This window comes from Dendrobium catenatum, unplaced genomic scaffold (assembly GCF_001605985.2).
Source record: "Dendrobium catenatum unplaced genomic scaffold, ASM160598v2 fragScaff_scaffold_853, whole genome shotgun sequence".
In the NCBI taxonomy this organism is placed as follows: Eukaryota; Viridiplantae; Streptophyta; class Magnoliopsida; order Asparagales; family Orchidaceae; genus Dendrobium; species Dendrobium catenatum.
This window is the reverse complement of record NW_021319315.1, coordinates 9,196,026-9,216,647: the sequence shown is the minus strand read 5'-3', so window position 1 is coordinate 9,216,647 and position 20,622 is coordinate 9,196,026. Positions and strand designations below refer to the sequence as shown.

The window sequence follows — 20,622 nt, the reverse complement described above, 5'->3', positions numbered from 1 at the left end:
ATGTGCAAATTGTTTTAATGACAATCAAACCCTATGTCAAACAAGTTCTTCTTATCAATGATGGTGGCAAATAGGACTTGAAGAAGTATTGTTAAAATGGTTGCTTCATGTGCAAGCATAATATGTGACAAGTGACTAAAGGGTCTTGAGTAAATTAAGGGCTCCATATATACCACTCTTCTCTATGGATGGTTTAAATGTCTTGCTAGTTACTTGAAAGTTCTATGCTAAATCTCAAAGGAAATTTGTGTTAGTTTGCCTGGAGCATGTGATAATTTGGAAAGCCTATCATATAGTGTAACACTATGGGTTCATCACTCAGTTGGGAGCATGCCCCTTAAAGTTCTTTCTTCAATACTATGGTTGTAAACATAATAAAGAGGATGAGTAAGGATTTTAACCATAAATAATCATTGGAGAATTAATCTGTGAATTTACATGGTGATATTATTGTAGCTAGATAAATGCGTGTGTTGTGAAAAAGTAAAATGTGTGTGTCGGGAAGGGTGTCAAGTTTGACTTGAAAGGTTAAATTTGTGTGTATTGAAAGGTGCATTGAATATTGAAGTGTTTAAAAGTATTTTAATAAGGAAATGTGTAGAGTATGCTTTTGGGAAGGGAGAAGTGTGCAAGTGTGAGAGGTAAAATATTTGTTTTGTGGAAATTGTGTGAGTTTTGGAAGAGTCAAAATATATGTTTTGAAAGGAATGTGGAAATTTATTTTGAAAAGTAAAGAGTGCCTTGTGCTTTTGATAATATTAAAAGTGGTTATGTCGAGAGATGAACGTTATGGGTATTGTAGAGTGTGTTGTTGTGTTGAAAAGTGAAAATTATGTGTGAAATTATGTATGTGTATAAAGTAAAGTGTGTGCATATCTAGATGAAAACATATGTGTTTGTGGGAAGTAACTTGTGTGTGTTTTTGAAGGGTGCCATATTTAAATTTGGAAGAGTAAAATGTTTGTTTTTGTGGAAAAGTGTATGTGTGTATATTTTAGAAAGTAAAATAATGGTGAAATGTGTAAATGTGGAATAATGAAATGTATGGAGTAGGAGTGAATTATGGAGTTTATATAATAGGGTAAAGTGTTTTGATAAGTTTATGTTTTGAAAGGTGATTATGCAATCTTTGAAAGGTGGGAATTGTATGTATTTTGACAAAGTGGAAGTGTGTGAGTTTTGGAAAAGGAAGTGAAAGTGGAGTCTATGTGTGGAAAGGTGATTTGTGGTGGAGAGTGATTTAGTTGATGTCTTCTAGAAAATGGAAGCATTGAAAAGCAAAAGTCCTCTCTTTCTCTCTTTACCCCTCTTTTTTTCCCCATATACTCCCCCTTTCTCGTGCCTCAGGATAAATGTTGGAAAAGTATAAATTGTGCTTTCAAAAAGAAAAAGTTCAAAAGACAAGCAACAAATCGATGTCCAAGCTCGAAGAAAGAAACGTTTTTGTTTTTAGTAAATTTCAATTATTTCATTTTTAATTATTAAATGTGCTTCTAATTCATATTTTTTCTTTTTTAGTTGCATGAATCGCAAAGAATGGTATCGGTTGAGTGAACAAAAGGACAAGGGACTAAAGACGTCAGTCGCCTCCATCCAACCAGGTGGAGGTGTTACGGGCGGAACCATCGGGTCGTAGCCACCGATGACTTTAAGTATTCTAAAACTTAGAATGCCCCTAGGAGACCCTTGGTGTGGTTTGTGCGAACCCTTCTCCCTTAGGTCCCTATAATAAATTCAATTTTATTAGGATCATTTTTATTTTATTTTAGATCCTTAAACCCATTTACATGTGCGCAATGTCTTAGGAGTTAGTGATAATAAACTTTTTCATCACATATAACATTAGTGACATTTAAGGATAAAAATTAAGGACTGAGTCTTAGAAAACTTAGACTTATGATGCATGCATATTTTAGGGTAGAAATACAGAATATAGAAAACTTAGTGACACATTATTTTAGGTTTAGTGAATATCTTTAACTTAAATGCAATCAACTCTAAATAATAACTGCTATATTTCATATGCATATTTTTAATGAAAATACTGTATTTTTCCTTTCATCTTCACTTAACAATTGCTATATTTCGTGATTGTTTTATAGTTTTATGGTTTTTGTGCACTTAACCTATTTTTTAATAATATAATTGGTTTAAGGTTTACATTACCTTCGTTCTTCTGTAATTGCTTCAAACATTTGAAAATGGAGAAATGATCTGATGGCTATGCTTCAAACTTGATTAACTTCAATAAAATTCCTTTAACCATTAATAAGAAAACATATTGGTTGGAAATTTTTTTTCAATCCTTTAAAACTTGATTTTTTTTTCTAATAGGAAATTTATTAGCTTTTTTAGCAAAGAAAAATGAAATAAATCTAAATTGGATATTATTATATATAATATCTTATTTAAATTTATCTTAATTCTAGTATAATAAAAATATAAATAATCTATATTTATACAAATTTAATATTTCACATTGATATAAAATTTCTCAGCGGCCGCTCGTCGATCTTTGTCCACAACCTCTAGCGAGAATATCCAACATCAAGAAACTCAAAATCTGTGCTGACTTCGATCTTGTTATGTCCGATGCTGATACTGGCAAAGATTGGTTCGGTCACACGCTCCTTGTATCAATTCCTTCTCCTTACTCTTTTTTCTGAGTATGATTGTTTTTACCTCATATTTCAATATAGTATTTTAAAACGAGGACTTCCATATTCCTTTAGGTTTTAGCGTAGTCATCAAGCGAGTGCCAACGGGAAGAGAGGCGACTAATGATCGGTTAGTTTGTTTTTGTTCGTCATTGCTTCATTGTATTATTTTTCCTACTGTCATACTTTGGGGCATTATAGATGTTCTTTGTTGCATAGGGATGTGATTGCTAGTACTGTTGAAAAATTGGGAGGATGTGTTGGTAGGCTGTAATCTCGACTTCTGAGGTAATGCTTTTCACATTAGTTTTGTAAAAGCAAAGTAAGGTCCTTATATGCCCACCATTTCTTTTATTTTTTAATGGAAAAAATCCCATTTCTTTGTTCTGTATGCATCACTAGATTGGCTGATGGATTCTTTCTTGCATCGTTGAACATTCTCATCATTGACTACATTTAATGATCTTATTGGATTGCATATAAATACATTGTCTACATATTGTTTTCTTGAGTATACTTAGTACTAGAAAGTGGGGATGCTCTATAGTTGGATTGAAATTTAGTCAAATCAAATTATTGAGGAAGGCCTCATCGTATTCACTCTCCTCTATATTAGTCATATCATTAAGATACGTTCAATCATTACTGTCAACTACATTTTCTCAGATTACTTCATTCAAATGCTAAGTAGCTAAATAAGAAAAAATAAAATCGAATTCCTTTGTATAAAAAAATCCTTTAAAGAGTAATCACAATTTATCATATTTTACATCAGAGTTTTTTAAAATTATAATACTAGCCATATAAAACATAAAAGAAACTCTGTTCTAATTTGAATAATATATACGACAAGTGCAGAATTATCAATTCTACAGGAAATTTTTTTTTCTTTTCACAATAAGAAATGCAAAGACAGAACGTTAGCACAACTCTAAAAGATTGAACTTTTTTTAAAAATTAAAACCTGAAGTGATAAACTTTAAATAATCAATAAACAAGCACTAAAATAAAGTAGAAATTCTCTTAATGCTTTTTGAAAATAACTACATATTGTAATATTGCAGCATGATGTATATGATCTTAATTATTGTGGGAGCCAAGAATAGTAAATATCTGAGTAGTGAGGTGAAGGTCTAAGGATTCTTAAGATATGTTTCAAAAAAATTTGTTCTCCGCTGACGCATTCTCTTTTTATAATAGGTATTGAGTTTGCTATTCACACCAACTATGTCATTCATGAGACCCGCCAATGTCGCTTCCTTGATAATCTTATTAAATATTTTAGAAATATTTTCATCATTTCCAACTAGGCCTTTAATAATGTCATCATTTCTCAACAGAGCTACATTATCCACATTATTGATGAAGCCTTTAAAAAAAATATAAGCTGTCACTTCGTTACATGTAGTTGCATGTAAGAGATCAAAGGCCATGAGATTGAGTAACGATGGCTCAGTGATATTATCAACTTTAACCCGAGGAAGAGATAAATTGCTTCCATTGAAATTAATATCTCTGAAGGAATTAATTTCTCTTATAGAATGCTACTCCGACATTTCTGAGTTATGTGGATGACTATACATTCTCCTCGTAGCTTGGCAGGTAGTCTCTCTCATATGTTAATATTTTTCTGTATATATCTAAGATGTGAAAGCATTTGTTGATTATTCGATCTTCTAAGAGATTGTAGAAAGCTTTGATTATAGTATTCATATCTCCAATTTGATTTGGTAAAATTAAGAAAATTATTGATTTGTCTAATATAAATGAATATTAATTAAGATAATTAATTAGAATGTTACTCCTGATCCATCAATGACTACCATTATAGTGAGCAATAAAATTGGGATCTGGTTCTCGAGGAGAAGCATATTTTGCTTCAGATCAGGAATGACATGGATCATTCTCGCAACTTTAAATATCGGATCGTGAGAGTCGTATTCGCTTTGTAACCATGCAGTAAATCTCTTATCAGCGAGCATGATTTTTAAGGCGAAACAGTCGTTGACAATAATAATCTTGAGTAACTCATCATTCTCCTTAAGCCAATCACGACACTAGAATTAGCCACATTTTAAGCACTGCTCGTCGTCCTTCTCGACTTAAAGGAAATCATAAGAAGCGATAAGAAAGGTGGAGCCCTACCTCATCACTTCCAACGATAACCTTTAATTCGAGGAGGATGACGAGAATTGCTTAAAACGTGGTTGATTCTGCCGCCATGATTGACTTAACGAGAAGGACGAGTTCCTCAATATTAGTATCGTGGACGGCTGCTTCGTCTTAAAAATTATGCTTGCTGATAAGAGATCCACTGTCGAGAAGCATCACGATCTAATATTTGGAGTTGTGAGAATGATCTATATCGTTCTCGATATGAAGCGAGATTTGCTTCTCCTTGAGAACCAGCTCTCGTTTTTTAGTGCTCACTATATTGCTAGTCATCGATGGATCAGGAGTAACATTCTAATTAATTATGTTATTTAATATTCATTTTTTAATGGACCAATCAATCATTTCTATTAAATTTACCGAATCCGATTGGAGATATGAATACTCTAATCATAGTTTTTTATAACATCTCTTTAGCTTCACCAAAAGATCAGATAATATATGAATGCTTTCACGTCTTAGACCTATACAAAAAGATATTGACATCTGAGAGAGTATCTGCCAAGCTACGAGGAGAACATATAGTCAGTCACAGAGCTCAGAAATGCTGGAGTATCGTTCTGTAAGAGCAAAACTATTTCCTTTAGAGATATTAGTTTCAACGAAGACATTCATCTCTTCCCAAACTAAAAGCTGATAATACCACTGAGTCATTATTATTCAATCTCACGATCTTCGAGTGTTTACATGAGATTGCATGTAATAAAATGACAGTCTATACTTTCTTTTTGGATGACCTCATTAATGCTATGGATTATATAGTTCTATTGGGAATTGAGAAAATTATTAAGGGTTTGATAGACAGTGATAGAAATATTTTTAAAATATTTAACAAAATTAACAAGGAAACAACATTGGCGGGTTTCATGAATGGTATAATTGGTGTGAATAGTAAGCTAAAAAACTATTGTAAGAAAAGGATGTGCTGTTGGAGAGTAAATTTTATTGAGACACATCTTAAGAATTATTGGATCTTTACCTTATAATTCGAAAGTTTGCTTCTCTTGGCTCTCATAATAATTAAGACTGTAGACCATGCTGTAATATTATAACGCGTAGTTATTATTAAGAAAGTATTGATAGAATTTCTATTTAATTTTAATATTTATTTATTGATTACCTAAAGTTTATCACTTCAGTTTCTAGTTATTGAAAAAAAGTTTGATATTGTAGATTAGTACTAACGTTCTTTCTTTGTATTTTCTTTTGTGAAAAGATGAAAAGTTTTTTCTTGGAGAATTGATAATTCTGTACTTGCCACAGATAGTATTCATATTGGAAAAAATTCATTTTATGTTTATGTGGCTAGTGTTATAATTTTAAGAAATGCTACAAAATTGTGTAAGTTATGGTTACTCTTTGGAGGTTTTTTTTTATAGAAAGGAATTCAATTTTGTTTTTCCTTTTTTAGCTATTCAACAATTGGTGGAAGTAATATGAGGAAAGTTGGCTGACAGTAATTAATTTCTATCAATTTACAAATAAGTTAACATCAAGGTGTACTGGTCAGTGGGAACCATTTTAATTGGTCTATTGTTTTATTATGTTATACTGATCAACAAGGATTTAAAAATTGGATTGTATAGATCGATTGAACCAGTTTAATCATGGATTGGTTCTTTAACTAGTTCGGTCTAGTCCTAAAGCTAATTTTTTTATGTAATTGGTTCAAATTGATTAGATCTGATAGTTGAAATGATGAATTGGTGAATTTGTCAGGTTTTTAATGAATCACTCACTTAGAATTCATGTTAGAAATATTAATTTAGAAAATATTATGAAAATATGGTACTCATCCAGTAAAGAATCCTATCCATTATCTCTCAAAATTATCTCTCAAAATTTACAATTATCTGTATACATACAATAATTTCATTCCATTCAAAATATTTGATCTTTTCCTTATAAGACTTGTTACAATTTATTTATAATCCTTTAAATATCAATTATTATGTGCAATATCAAGACAAATTAAAAACATTTCCAAGCATTTATCAAAACACCAACTTCAATTGATTGTTAATCATGTACCTCATCTTTTCCTTAATAATTTCAAGCAATTCTATCATAGATGCATATATTTTCATTAGACTAATCAAGTTATGAAAATGTAAAATTCACTGGGTGTGACAAGTTCATTATAAAGTAATCTCTTAGTTCAAACCTCAAGCATTACTCAGATCCCTAGTCGTAAGATATAAAGTTATTATTATGCTTAATGGTTTTAAGGTTATCACTTCTTTTACATAAAACTTCAATAGTATTTATAGTTCTTGATGTGATCTCTATAAGTTACTTCACCTACAAATTATTCTTTGCTACAACCACTAAGCACAATTAGAGTTGGTGAGCATGATAATAAACGTAAAATATTTCAGGATTATCAATAAGTGTTGGTGCTTCAAATCATGAAATTCTCCTCAAATAATATATGTCCTATTATATCCTGATTATGTATCATATGTATGCTTTACAAGTATTATTACAATGGATGATTTAAGTGCAACTATATTAGTCGAGAAGACATTTATAATACCTTTAAATCTCTCAATAACTTGGCCTAAGCTATTTTCATATCTCACTGCAAGCTTTGATTTCTTGAATCATAGGATGAAGGGATTTTATTTTATTCGTCCTTGAATGTTTAGGTTATTTGAAATATGAGTATAATGATTCTCTTTGTATTTTCTGGATCATAGGTTAAAGGGCATCAGTTTAATTATATTTCCAAGATTATAGGATACGTTTTTAGAATTTATTTCTAAGGTAATTTAAGTGTTGATGGATAGCTAGCTAGAACTGGGGATGTTTGAGAGACTGTTTGATTAAGTCGAGCATATTTTTTACACTCTACTTATTTAATTTTTTTTTTTAAAATAGTTTAGATTCAGAAAATCTTTAAAATAACATTTAACTATTTTGAAATATATTATAAATAATTTAAGTTTAAAAGATTTAACATATCTTAAACCCATTTAAAATCATTAATTTGATTTTGGAGCCTATGGTGGCATAATTCACCTCAAAGTGAATCATGCACATCAATCATTTTATCTATTTAAAAATATTTAATCATTTAAAATTATAAAATTTGTTAAAACCATTTAAATCCCCTAATTAATTTTCTTAAGTGCTTTGGTGTGTTACCCTGACTTATTGTGTACTAAATGCATCATCAAGACCCTAGGACTTTGGGGTAGATATGATCCACCATAGAATGAATTATATTCATCTACTAGGCTTTATATAATGCCATCAAATCATTTATCTCCTTTTGAATTGTAAAGTTCCTAAAAATTTATCAAACTCATCAACCTTTTTTGGATACTTCATAATGCTACCCCATGTTAGGATAGAGTCCACATATCATTAAGATCTTAGGACCCATGGATGACATAAGTTATCATAGGGTGGATTATGCTTATCCTTTAAGTTCCTGAAAGTGGATTAGTTTATCAATTTTGATGCCTTTAAAAACCTTGATAACATGTTAAATATGAAGTGATCAAGAAAGTAAAATATTCTAGCAGGTACCCCCAAAAAAAAATCCAAGTTTCTTATAACATACTTAACATGTTATATTGGCATAATATAGAGAAATGAATATGACAAAATTTTAACATCATATCCATGTAAAATATTACTTTGAAAATTAACAATGATATACTTATCATCATGAATATAAAATATTTCTCCTTTTGAAATGTAAAGTTCCTAAAAATTTATAAAACTCATCAACCTTTTTTGGATACTTCATAATGCTACCCCATGTTAGGATAGAGTCCACATATCATTAAGATCTTAGGACCCATGGATGACATAAGTTATCATAGGGTGGATTATGCTTATCCTTTAAGTTCCTGAAAGTGGATTAGTTTATCAATTTTGATGCCTTTAAAAACCTTGATAACATGTTAAATATGAAGTGATCAAGAAAGTAAAATATTCTAGCAGGTACCCCCAAAAAAAAATCCAAGTTTCTTATAACATACTTAACATGTTATATTGGCATAATATAGAGAAATGAATATGACAAAATTTTAACATCATATCCATGTAAAATATTACTTTGAAAATTAACAATGATATACTTATCATCATGAATATAAAATAGCTTAAACATTAGTATTTGAAAATTAAAAAAATTGAGTGCAAGTGATATTAAATACTATGCTAAAGTTCGCTCTTATCAACTTATATTCTGATACCAACTGCTATCCATACATACCATCACAATAATTTGCTTAACTCTCTATTTGGCAAATGGAAATGGAAGTGAATATTTAGTTAAAATCTCAATTGGTTTGTAATAAGCTTGTAAATTGCTTACATGTTATTTCATTTTTTACCTTTTCCTCCAATCCAAAAAGAAACTAAAGATAGCAAGAGTTAGAAATTAAAGATTGTAAATCTTACATTGTTGTATGTTGGTATGTCTACCATTGTTGTCATCTCTTTATGTATGATTGCTTATTCTAGCGTGTTGTTAATTGTACAGAAATGTAGATATAGCTGATGATTGTGTATGCGCAGTCTTCTATTGTCAAAAATTTCCAAAGGAGTTGGCAAAGAAATAAAAATCTTCTGATATTGTTTGTGTTGATTTTAATTTTAGTTTATTTTTATTTTGCTGGGGCTGGCTGTACTGGCATTGTACAAGCAAGGCATTCTCATGCTTTCTATGGAGAGCTTTTCTGTATGCATGTTCTGTCTCGAGAAATTTCTTTCTTTTTTTTTTCTCATACGAAGGCATCAGACAAACAGGAAGACAAACAAGTTAAAAAAAATTGCGGTGAGAAAGCCTTTACCTTAAGACAGGTTAATCCTTTATTCTCCAAGTGAATTCACATTGAAAATGGTGTTTGCTTTATTCTTGTGGAAAAAAATTGTGTTTGTATAAGAATTATTTTTGTAGGCCACAAGTTGTGACATGAAAATCATTAAAAAACATTTTAATTCTGAATTTATTTGGGATATATAGCATTTGTAGTATTACTGTAACGTATATTGAAATATCATACTCCTATAACTGTTGCTTCCTCATTATGTCTTCATTTGAGAGGGCTTAATTTTGCATTTTTCTGTTTCAAAACGGTAAAGTTAGGGTTGTTGTTTGTATGTCCCACTTTTATAAAACTGCTTTTATGGAATTTCTTTTTTCTATTGTTTTCAAAAATTTTTTAGTATTGACTTCTCATGTAGAAACTTCCATTCTCTCAAACAAAATTTTTAATACTACCTTTTAAAAAAGACACAAAGGAGAAAAAGGATTCATGTAGCCGACCTCACGTAGTGGGATAAAGGCTTGATGTTGTTGTTGTCGTACCTTTTAAAAAAGACATCGGGTAACTAAATGAAGCCTTGGTATCGTTGTGATTGCCCTTAAGAGCAATGCATCAAATAGTTCGCCACATCTGTCTTACTGATCTGTTTTTGACAATTTTTCTAGAGAATGACATTCTTTGATTGATATGGTTTGTATCAGTGAACTGAAGCACCTTTATGTAGAAATCAAGTTGGCCTACCGATTTAATTGGCCATTGGTGAAATGTTTATAGAAATTCAGCAACAAGCTATGTTTTTTTATGATATGTTTCCTACGATATGATATACGAGAGAAGCTTCCATACTATAAACAGCCTTTTATGCAATGTATAACTCCGAGGATTTATGAGATTATTTTTTAATTTTCTTACAAGTGTAAAAGAATTTATTTTTGCTTAGCGGAATAGAACATTTGTATAGTTGTGCATTAAGAATTGATGATGGATTCGATGAAAGGTTTATAGGTGTATTTTGACCAATGGATTTGATAAACATTCAGGTTTGTATATTAACTTTGTTCTTGTTTGTCGTTGGAGAGTAGTGGATAATGTTAGATTCTGTACTTTTGTCTTAGATTTTCATAGCTGGACATTGCATTTCCTCCACAATGTTGTGCCTCTCAAAACAGAAATGATATTAAGATATAGGTTTCTTTTGAGACGATTCTCTTACTGTTTTCTAAAGCAATTTTTCAAAAGCAGCTTATCAGTACAAATTTTTTTAGTTTAATAAGTTTTTATACTAAACAGTTGCTTTAAAAAATAATAAGAAAACTGTTTCAAATGAAGCCGCCATGGTATGCATGCCAATCAAAATATTATTATTCTCAATAAGGATATGATTTCTAAATACCTAACATAGAAGGACTCAATCATATTAATGAAGTAATCACAAGTTCTAATTAAGGATATCCAAAATCATCACAAGAACTAAAAGATGTCTCATATCATCATAAGAACTAACTAAATATTGACCATCAATCATGAGATGAAGTGGCATATACTTCTAGGTAGGCTTATTTGGTTAACATGGGATATTTGGTTTGACTAGAAAAAAGTTTGAGCCTTCTTCTTATGATTAAATATATAATAAATGACATTCATGTCACACAACTAAGGTTTATTTGTAAGAATTTGATTTGTATTTATTGACAAATCACAACAAGTGTTATCTCACTATTGGTAGGCGAATATGTCAGAAAATAGAAAAAAACCTGCCACTAAATTTGCTTTGCGAAAAAATATAATTTGATGATAAAAGTAGTGTTGGAAAAACATGTGTGTCCGACACAATCCGTCGCAAATATTTTGTAATGAATTCATGGCAGATTTACGATGGATTTTTAACTCCAATAACGACGTGTTTGTTATAGTTATCTGCAACAAAATTGGATGTTATTTGTCGAGGAATTAATCTGCCAGAACAATTTTGGGCCGAAATTGTTGCTAGAGAAAAAAAAAATACTCGAATTATGTTTAAGCATGCCAACCCGTAGCCTTTCGTATTGCTTGGTCGTCCATTCCAACCCTTACAACTCTTCGCCACTATCTGCTAGTACTGGTCAGCCCATCCGCCAACACCTGCACAGCTCATCGAACAATTTGATCCAGCTCACCAGCCAACCTGTGCCCGTTGCACTTATAGTGGGATTCCAATCTCGCCCCCTTTAAAAGGCTACTCTTTTTTATTTATATTTATTTATATTTAACTTATAGAATATTAAAATTAATTTTATTTTTTTTTTAAATCAAATTAGTTTATTAATTTGATAATAAATTATTAAATAAGTTAATTTAATTTAACAATATTTATTTTCAAAATAATTGTAACAGCAGGGGTTGAAAGAGTAAACATTAAAAATTATAATTTTGTTAAAATAAATATTCGCACAAAATATTCACAAATATTTGTGGCAGAAAGTACGGTGCAAAAGTCATATAAAATTTTTCGCAAAATTTTCGTTGCAAACCTGTTCATATTTTTGAAAAAATTAGTCCTTCGTAAAATCTGTTGGAAACAACTAACTTTCTTGTAGTGTCTTCATAAATTCAATGTTGAATTGGCACTATAACCTAGTGTTAGCATAAGTGATGTTGACCAACTTAAAATGATAAAGTTGAGGATATGACTAAATAGTAAATTAGTTAGACCTAATCATCTTACTTATAGCAACCACATTCAAATAACTACCATTATCAATTGTAAGTCAACACTTTTTATACTTATATATACATGGTATACAAGTGAAAAGTATTATTGCTTCCTCAATCACTAAATCATCACTTGAAACATTCATGCTCCTAATATATGATTTATTCTTTTTATTAATGGATGTGCTAGTTTATTTGGAGTGTCATTCAAACTAAACATAAGGGTTGCCATATATCCTAGCTTATGTATATTAATGGCATGTGTGCTGTAAGAATTATTTAATTACCAATTTATTTATTGTTGTATGAAGCCTAGTAGACACTTTTTTTTTTTGAAAAAGAAACATATATTAATAATAATAATAAACGGTTACAATAAGAAAGAACACAAAAATGAAAAGAAAATTACAAAGAAACCGCGGCTCAGTTAGTGGTTGAGGCTTCCAGCACCACCACACCCCACCAGGACCGTCCAAAAGGTGGAGAATAAAAGCCGACCCGAAGCAACCCGAAACTTCCACAGCAATGGTTGCCACCAGCGAAATACAAAATGAAATAAGTTATATCTTCTGTTTTCCTAAGAATATGCAACTATGATAAATAAAATTTCAAATAAACTAATAATAAAATATTGAGCTATAAGGATTGACAATAAGTAAAAAAATAAAGGTTATCCCTTGATGAGCAACACTTTATTAATGTGCCATTGCTAAAGTTCTCAAACCTTCTAGCCTATCCCAAATTTGAGCTCTAATATCAAATGCCATGGTGAGTGGTAAACTTAGGAGTAAGGATTTGATGTGAGTAATTTTATTTGGTTTGAGAGAGTGTAAGGAAACTTAATGCAAGTTATTTGGGGCTATCGGACAGGATTTGGAAAGATGGAGATCCTAGCAGGGTCAAAATCTTCCAAGGGGTAAGAAGTTTTGGGCTAGTTTTTAGTGGAATAATTTTATATGGAGTTTAATGTAGAGTTAATAAGAGAAATATAAAGGGTGTAAGTACATTGATGGATTAATAAAACAAGATTGATGAATTATTTGTGGTTATTATTTGATAATTTTGATGTTTTGAGTTAAAGAAAGGATGAGTGATTGGATTGGAATAAATTTTGGCTAATTTACTTAACTTGGGAAGAATAAAGGGAAGGAAGTATTGGAATATAAAGGAAAAACTATATTCCACTAATGAATGGTGTATGAAAGTAAACCATTCAGATAGATCACACAAAATAGAAGTAAAATATAAATGAGGGCTAATATTTTCTAAAATTGTCAACCCTCTAAAATTAAATCAAAGTAAAAAATTCAGCTTTTTGGTCAATTGTAGTTCAAAATTTGGTCAAAACTTATAAATTTATAACTTAATATAGAAAAATCCAAATCTAACAAACTTAGTGTCTATTACTCATCATAGGGTCTAATATCTAATAAAAGCGTTAAATTTTTAGAAATCATTTTAATTTAAAAAAAGTCAAAATTTGACCCCTTAATTTAATGTATTAAATAATTAAAAAAAATTTAAAAATTCAATAATTAAATCAAATTTCAAAAGATATAAATTTATTATTAAAATCAATAATTGTTGGCCATTAAAAGAGAAGCATAATACTAAGTTAAGTGTGACAGAGATGAGGATGCTTAAGTGGTTGAGTGGCTTAACCCTTGGAGATAGGATACGAAATGAGCATATACGTGAAAAGGTTGGAGTAGCTCCAGTAGAAGATAAGATTAGAGAGAGTCGCCTTAGATGGTTTGGTTACATAAAACGACAGCCTTCCGCCCGGTTAGGAGAGTAGAGGTATTAGATTTGACTTATGTTAAAAAAGGTAGAGGCATACCTTAAAAAACTTTATTAGGAAATATTAGGAATGACCTTTCTTTATTAGATTTAAACAATAATTTGACTTTTAATAGGGCACAATAGAGAAAAAGGTTTCATATAGCCGACCCCACGTAGTGGGTTAAAGGCTTGATATTGTTATTTTTGTTGCATTAAAATCAATAAATAACTAAATTAATTAAAAAATTTTAACTATTAACCTATAATCAACTAAATCAACAAAATAGAATTGATTACTCTTGAGTAACCTAGGGCCTATGAGACTATTAACTTAGCCTTAAAGAAGGTGAAATAAACTTCATGGCTCTTGTGTAAACAAAGGCGATACTCAATTAACCTTTAAAAAATACTATAAAATTAATATTAAAATATTAATACTTAAACTCAAGCTAAAATTTTCCTTCGACCTTTAACAAATCAAAGACATTAGATAACTTTAACAAACTGCCCAGCCTAGGACATATCCAAGCCACACAGCCTATTTCATACACTTTAGATGATTTGCTAGGACAACTAACTCTAGTATTAGGCTAAGTTAGTGTTTTACTTTCCTTATATTATGTGTCGAGGTTTTTCGTTATTTTCATTATATGCTATTTGTAAAATTGATTGATTGATCTTTTTATTTACTTATGTAATATGTGGATTGATGTGATGGGTATTAGAGTACCCATAGGTTAGGAAAAATCTGGATGCTCACAGACTTTTTTGTAGGTGGCAATGCTCATCTACGTCTAAAATAAAGGGGGCAAAAGCAATGCTTTAATTAACATATTTTCTATAAGTGCAAAAAATATTAAGCCCCCTTGAAATTAAAAGAGCATGGCTAAGTGTGTTATTTATTTTTAAATTTGAGTAATGTAAATATATAAATTCTTGGAATGATTTCAATGTTAATTTCTTAGGATAGATGTGTAGGTGTCTAGATTTATATTTTAAATTTAATGTAATTTAATTTAAGTGTCGAGTTATAAGTGTGAAAGCGAGTCTTTGAGTTGGGATACTAGCTTCCAAATTAGAATCCAAAGAGGAGAAAATATCCCGTAGGTAAGAGTTCCCTTCCATTTGAAGATCCAAGTTAGGATGATTTTAATATTTAAGAGAAAAGAAAATACCGCTTTGGGGAGGAGTTTCTTTTATTTGGATATTTGAACCCGATGAATCCTAGGAGCTCAGAGAAGGATGAAAAAGCGAAGAAAAACAGTACCCCACTAAAAGTCACTTTTGTTAGTCATACGATTAGAATTCGGGTTATTGTTAATGGTACCCAACAATTTTTAATTTTTGCAGACCTTGAATTATAAATTAAGTGATACTTATCACATGAAAAATTAATTTATTTAATTAATTTGATTTGATTGATGTATTTAATTTCTTGCATTAGAAATTGACTATTTTTCTATATTTTTTTTCTTGCATGCCGAGTTTATTTGAATTAGATATAATTGGAGGCTCATGAGGGTACGATAAATCTTTTTTACTTAGATTTTAATAAAAATCTTAGGCTCACATAGTAGTTTTAACGATTTAAAAAGTAAGCTCAGGATCGCCGAGCATCACCATTTATGCATATTTTTACTTTATCTTCCTTTTTAGGCACTTCCCTCCTTGCAGGTTCTGGTAGACCACCTAGAATATTATAATGCAGTTCTATTAAAGGGATGTTTTATAATCTCTAGGAAAATAGATCTATTTTCTAAGTTTTTTTTAAACTACTTCATTCATTTTATGCATTCAAGTCAATGATCATACATTACATTAGAAATAAATTAAAAGAGTTTAAAATTTTAATTGCATTCTTTCAAATATAATCACCCTACATGTCAAGGGGCAAATTAGGATATTCTCTACATTGGCTCCAATTTCCCATAACTTAATTAACAGCCCATCAATCTATCATAAATAAATTTGACGCATGAATTTTAAGCTCCTATGTAGTTAAATGGCTCTCCAATCTAGGTAAGGGTAAGTCTAGATTTTAAATCGCATTAATTAGGTTCCGGCCACTTCTTGAATCTTGATTAGGTTGTTAAGCCTAAGATATTGTCCCAAGGCTAACTAAGAGGGGGGGGAGGGAATTGGTAATTTTAAAAATTAACTCTTGGATTTAAAATTTAAAATTTTTTGATTCAATTAGCAAGTTAATTGAGAATTTTAAAAAATAAAATTTTCAACAACAGAATATAACTTGTAGTAAATAAAATGCAAAAACTTAAACGACACAGATTTATAGTAGTTCGGTCAAACATGACCTACATCGACTCCCTAAAGACTCCCTCTTCATGTATTGTATTATTACCAAAGTGTCTCTCCTTTTTCCCCCCACAACAAGGAGGAGAAGCCTTTATAAATCCTCTCTTCCACCAATCCCCAGTGCGGTAGAGAACCATTGTCCTTTCAAACTCTCCAAGTGTCGGCAGAGAACCGTCATCTGTTCACATCCTCTTGAAAGTTCGTTAGGGATGTTAAGCCCGTGAGAACTAGCCCGAGGCTAACCAAGAGGGGGGGGGGTGAATTGGTATTTTTAAAAAAATCTTTTTTAGATCAAATCATAATAAGCACAAACCAAAATCACCACAGATAAATAAGTGCGGAAAATTCAAAATGCGGAAGCAGTAAAAAGAACACAAGGATTTATAGTGGTTCGGTCAACTTAACCTACGTCCACTCCCTGGAGGCGCCCTCCAGGTATTGCACTAAGTAAGTGTCTCTCCTTTAGCTCCCACAGCTAGGCGGAGAAGCCTTTACACCCGACTCCTTTTCACCAACCCTGAGGCGGCAGAGAACCGACTCCTTTTGCTTCCTCCTGAAGTGGGAAGATAACTGACTCCTTTTGCTTCCTCCTGAAGCGGGCAGAGAACTCGAAACTTTTGCTGAAGTAGACCTCCCAAGAACGAAGGATGAAGACCAGAGAAGATGACTTGGAACCTTGCTTGGAGTAACCCTTGTGAACCCTCTCATAAACTCCCCCTCACAATTTCCTCTGTCTCTCTCTGTCTCTCTCTCTCTCCCTCTCCTAAGGCTCTCTTAGGTCAAGACAACATCACTCAAGGTCTCATATATGAGAAAAATTGGATCCTTTAAATAGAATTTCAAGAACTGACATTATCGTTCAAGACGATATGGATATCGTCCTGATCGAACAGTACAAATCGTGGACTATCGTACTGAACATCACCCTGGATGGGGGTCTAGGCGATTCAAAATTAGCTTGATCGTCCCGGAGGATCTCACGATCGTCCCGGACGATTAGTTCAAATCAGAGGTAAATCATCCAGAACATCGCCCTGAATATGATCTGGGAGATGTTGATCGTTAGAAGCAACTAAGGTTTTTTGAACTGATCGTCCAGGACGATATTGAGATCGTCCCGGACGATGTGATCGTATCAATCATCCTTAATTGCTTTCCTTAGTTGTCTGATCAATTTAGGCATAATTGTATCAAATCGTCCAGGACGATACACGATCGTCCTAGCCGATATCCAAAAATAAAGAATGCCTAAATAGATCATGTCGGCAAAATCTTTCTATTTTGAGCATATCGTCCTGGCCGATACATGTATCTTCAGTCCGATATCCTAATGATGGCTTCTTTGACTAAGAGTCCTGATTAGGGTTTCTATTTTAAATCCGATCGTCTAGGATGATATAAATATCATTCGGGACGATGTGAGTAAAAATAAAAATTCTAAATCAGTAAGAAAAGAATCACTCAAGTGTGTGTGTAGGGTTATTGAGCATCAGACACTTCCAAGATTATAATTGACTCAAGAAAGGGAAAAGAAAGTTATAGACTTGACTCAACCCTAATCTACCAAATCTTGAGCTGGTTCCATTTGTCGTTTGATCTCTTGGTCCTGAAATGTTAGTAGAAAAAGACAGTCGTATTGTTTACTATCATCAAAATCATAATTCATGAAATCAAATATGCAACACCTCTAAGTATCAGCATAATACCATCATCCTTTCACACTCTCCAAGTATCGATAGAGAATCATCTTCTATTGAAAAAGATACATAGAGATATGTGGTATCTGATGTATAGTAGAAGTATGGGTTTAGTTTTGGGATTTAATATTTAAAATTGAAAATTTCACCATCTTGCACTTAAAGTAGATGGTAGGGGGAATGATGATGGACCCGATCAAGATCCTATGGTTCTGTCATCCCAGATTATTATAGTCCCTGGTCTATATAATTAGAGGAGCTGAGGATGTAATCGACCCATGAGTTGCGCTGTCTAAGGGAATCTTATAGACATAATAGAAGGATCCTTGTTGGATTCCATGGGTTGCGCTGTCTAAGGGAATCTTATAGACATGGGGTGAATATTTATCTAAGAGGATAAATTTGAATCTACCTTAGCAAGCAGAGGAATTTGTGCCATATCGATTATATCCTATTGATTCATATCTCAAGGATTTAAAGTCATTGAGAAACATATGTGCTATAACTGTAACCGTAATACAGTGGAGTTTTTGGACCAAGCCACTAAGTTAGAGGAACATCATCTATTGACCCCTATACATTAAACCATGCAAAAAAGGATAAAATAAGGGAATCAAGATGCACGTATCGATTTGACACACCACTTGAAGGAGAATTTAGTGGACTACAACTAGAACTTGTCTAGTAAAATAAGCCTTCGTGCTTCTTATAGTTCCTATTGACAGGTTAACAAAATGGGAGTTTTTTTGCTACGACTTTTCTTATGGCGTATTGAATAGACGAAGCTGCCATCGACTCAACCAAGTCTGGGTTTGTTGAATCGGATCTCTTACGCCCATTCAACTCTAATGCCATCAACTAATCTAGTTGGCCTAGTATACCCTTCTTGAATTAGGATCCACTTGCGATAATCCAGTGAATGCAAAAATTTAGACATTCGTGTTTTTCAAAAATCAAAAAGGATGTTGTAAAATAAAGGAGGTCTAGTGATCGAGTAACTTTTTGGTCGGTTTTCAAAAGTAGTCATTATCATTTTTCAAAAAGTAGTCTAAAGTTATAGTTTTGAAACAAAGCTCTGATACCACTTGTTAAATCTTAATTAGGTTGTTAATCTTAAGCTATTGTCCCAAGGCTAACCAAGGGAGGGGGGGAGGTGAATTAGTAATTTTAAAATTTAACTCTTGGATTTAAAATTTGAAAACCTTTGATTCAGTTAGCAAGTTAATTGAGAATTTTTAAAGACAAAATTTTCAATAACAGAATATAACTTGCAGTAAATAAAATGCAAAAATTTAAACGACACAAAGATTTATAGAGGTTCAGTCAAACACGACCTATATCCACTCCTTGAATACTCCATATTCAGATATTGCACTATTACCAAATTATCACTCCTTTTGCCCCCACAACAAGACTGAGAAGCCTTTATAAATCCTCTCTTCCACCAATCCCTGGTGCGGCAGAGAACTGTCGTCCTTTCACACTCTCCAAGTGTCGGTAGAGAACCATCATATGTTCACACCCTGAAAGTGTCGGCAGAGTATGGTCGTCCTTTCACACTCTCCAACTATCGGCTTAGAACCATCGCCTGTTCACACTATCTAAGTGTCAACAGAGAATTGGATCTTCTTCAAAGATCTTCTCACGAGCAATCTAGAAAGATAAGAGGAAGAGTGAAAACAAAAATCATAAATAGATCCTTACCTTTGAGTAATCTTAGGAACCTTTCACACTCAACATGCAAGAAATCTATCTCAAATACTCTCTCACACTCTCTCTTTCAATTTCCCTTAAAAAATCAGGAAGATAAAGATTTTTTACATCAATTTTTTGTGGACCTTTTATACCAAAGACATGAAAAATCATCCAAAAATTTAAAATATTCAATTTTGAGCGTACTCGATTGTATAGTATGATCGTATGTACGAATAGTTCAAAACTGCTATATACGAACATGTTGTGAATTGGTACGAAATGATTTCGTACACGATCATCGTCCGGGATGAACCAAGTTAGTCCGATATGAACAATTAGAATATTTTTCATCTTTGTCGGGACGAAGAGGAACCCTGCAATTTCATACTCTGGACAACGTACGTACGATGAAGACACCATACGGTATAATTAGTTACGAAAATTTTTAAATTTATCGAGAAGAAAAGGGACTCATCCATTTCATACTCTGAACGACGTACGTACGATGACAACATCATACAATACAAATAGTTCTAAAAATTTTCAAATTCGTATGGACAAAAAGTTGGGATGAAGAGGGACCTCACAATTTTGTAGTTTGGAAGGCATGCACGAATTGGATCATACATTACGATTCATACTTAGAAAAAAAGCTTTTTGAACAAAATGGGATCTGTCCATTTCATACTCTGGAAGGTATGTATGAATGGTGATCATACAATATGATTAATACTTAGAAAAATTTTCATTTTTATTCATTTGACTGCTCATCGGGGAAACTAACTAAACAAATCGTCCTGTGTGAAGTGCATTCGTATAGTACGATCAGTT

At 31.9% G+C, this 20,622-nt stretch overlaps 1 long non-coding RNA gene across 1 annotated transcript; it reads left to right on the top strand.

The window, feature by feature from the left end:
* Nucleotides 1-2,499: 2,499 nt before the first annotated feature.
* On the top strand, nucleotides 2,500-4,029 carry LOC110101367. The gene is made up of 2 exons (XR_003701540.1): nucleotides 2,500-2,787; nucleotides 2,877-4,029. It is a non-coding gene; the product is annotated as an uncharacterized LOC110101367 (long non-coding RNA).
* Nucleotides 4,030-20,622: the final 16,593 nt, after the last annotated feature.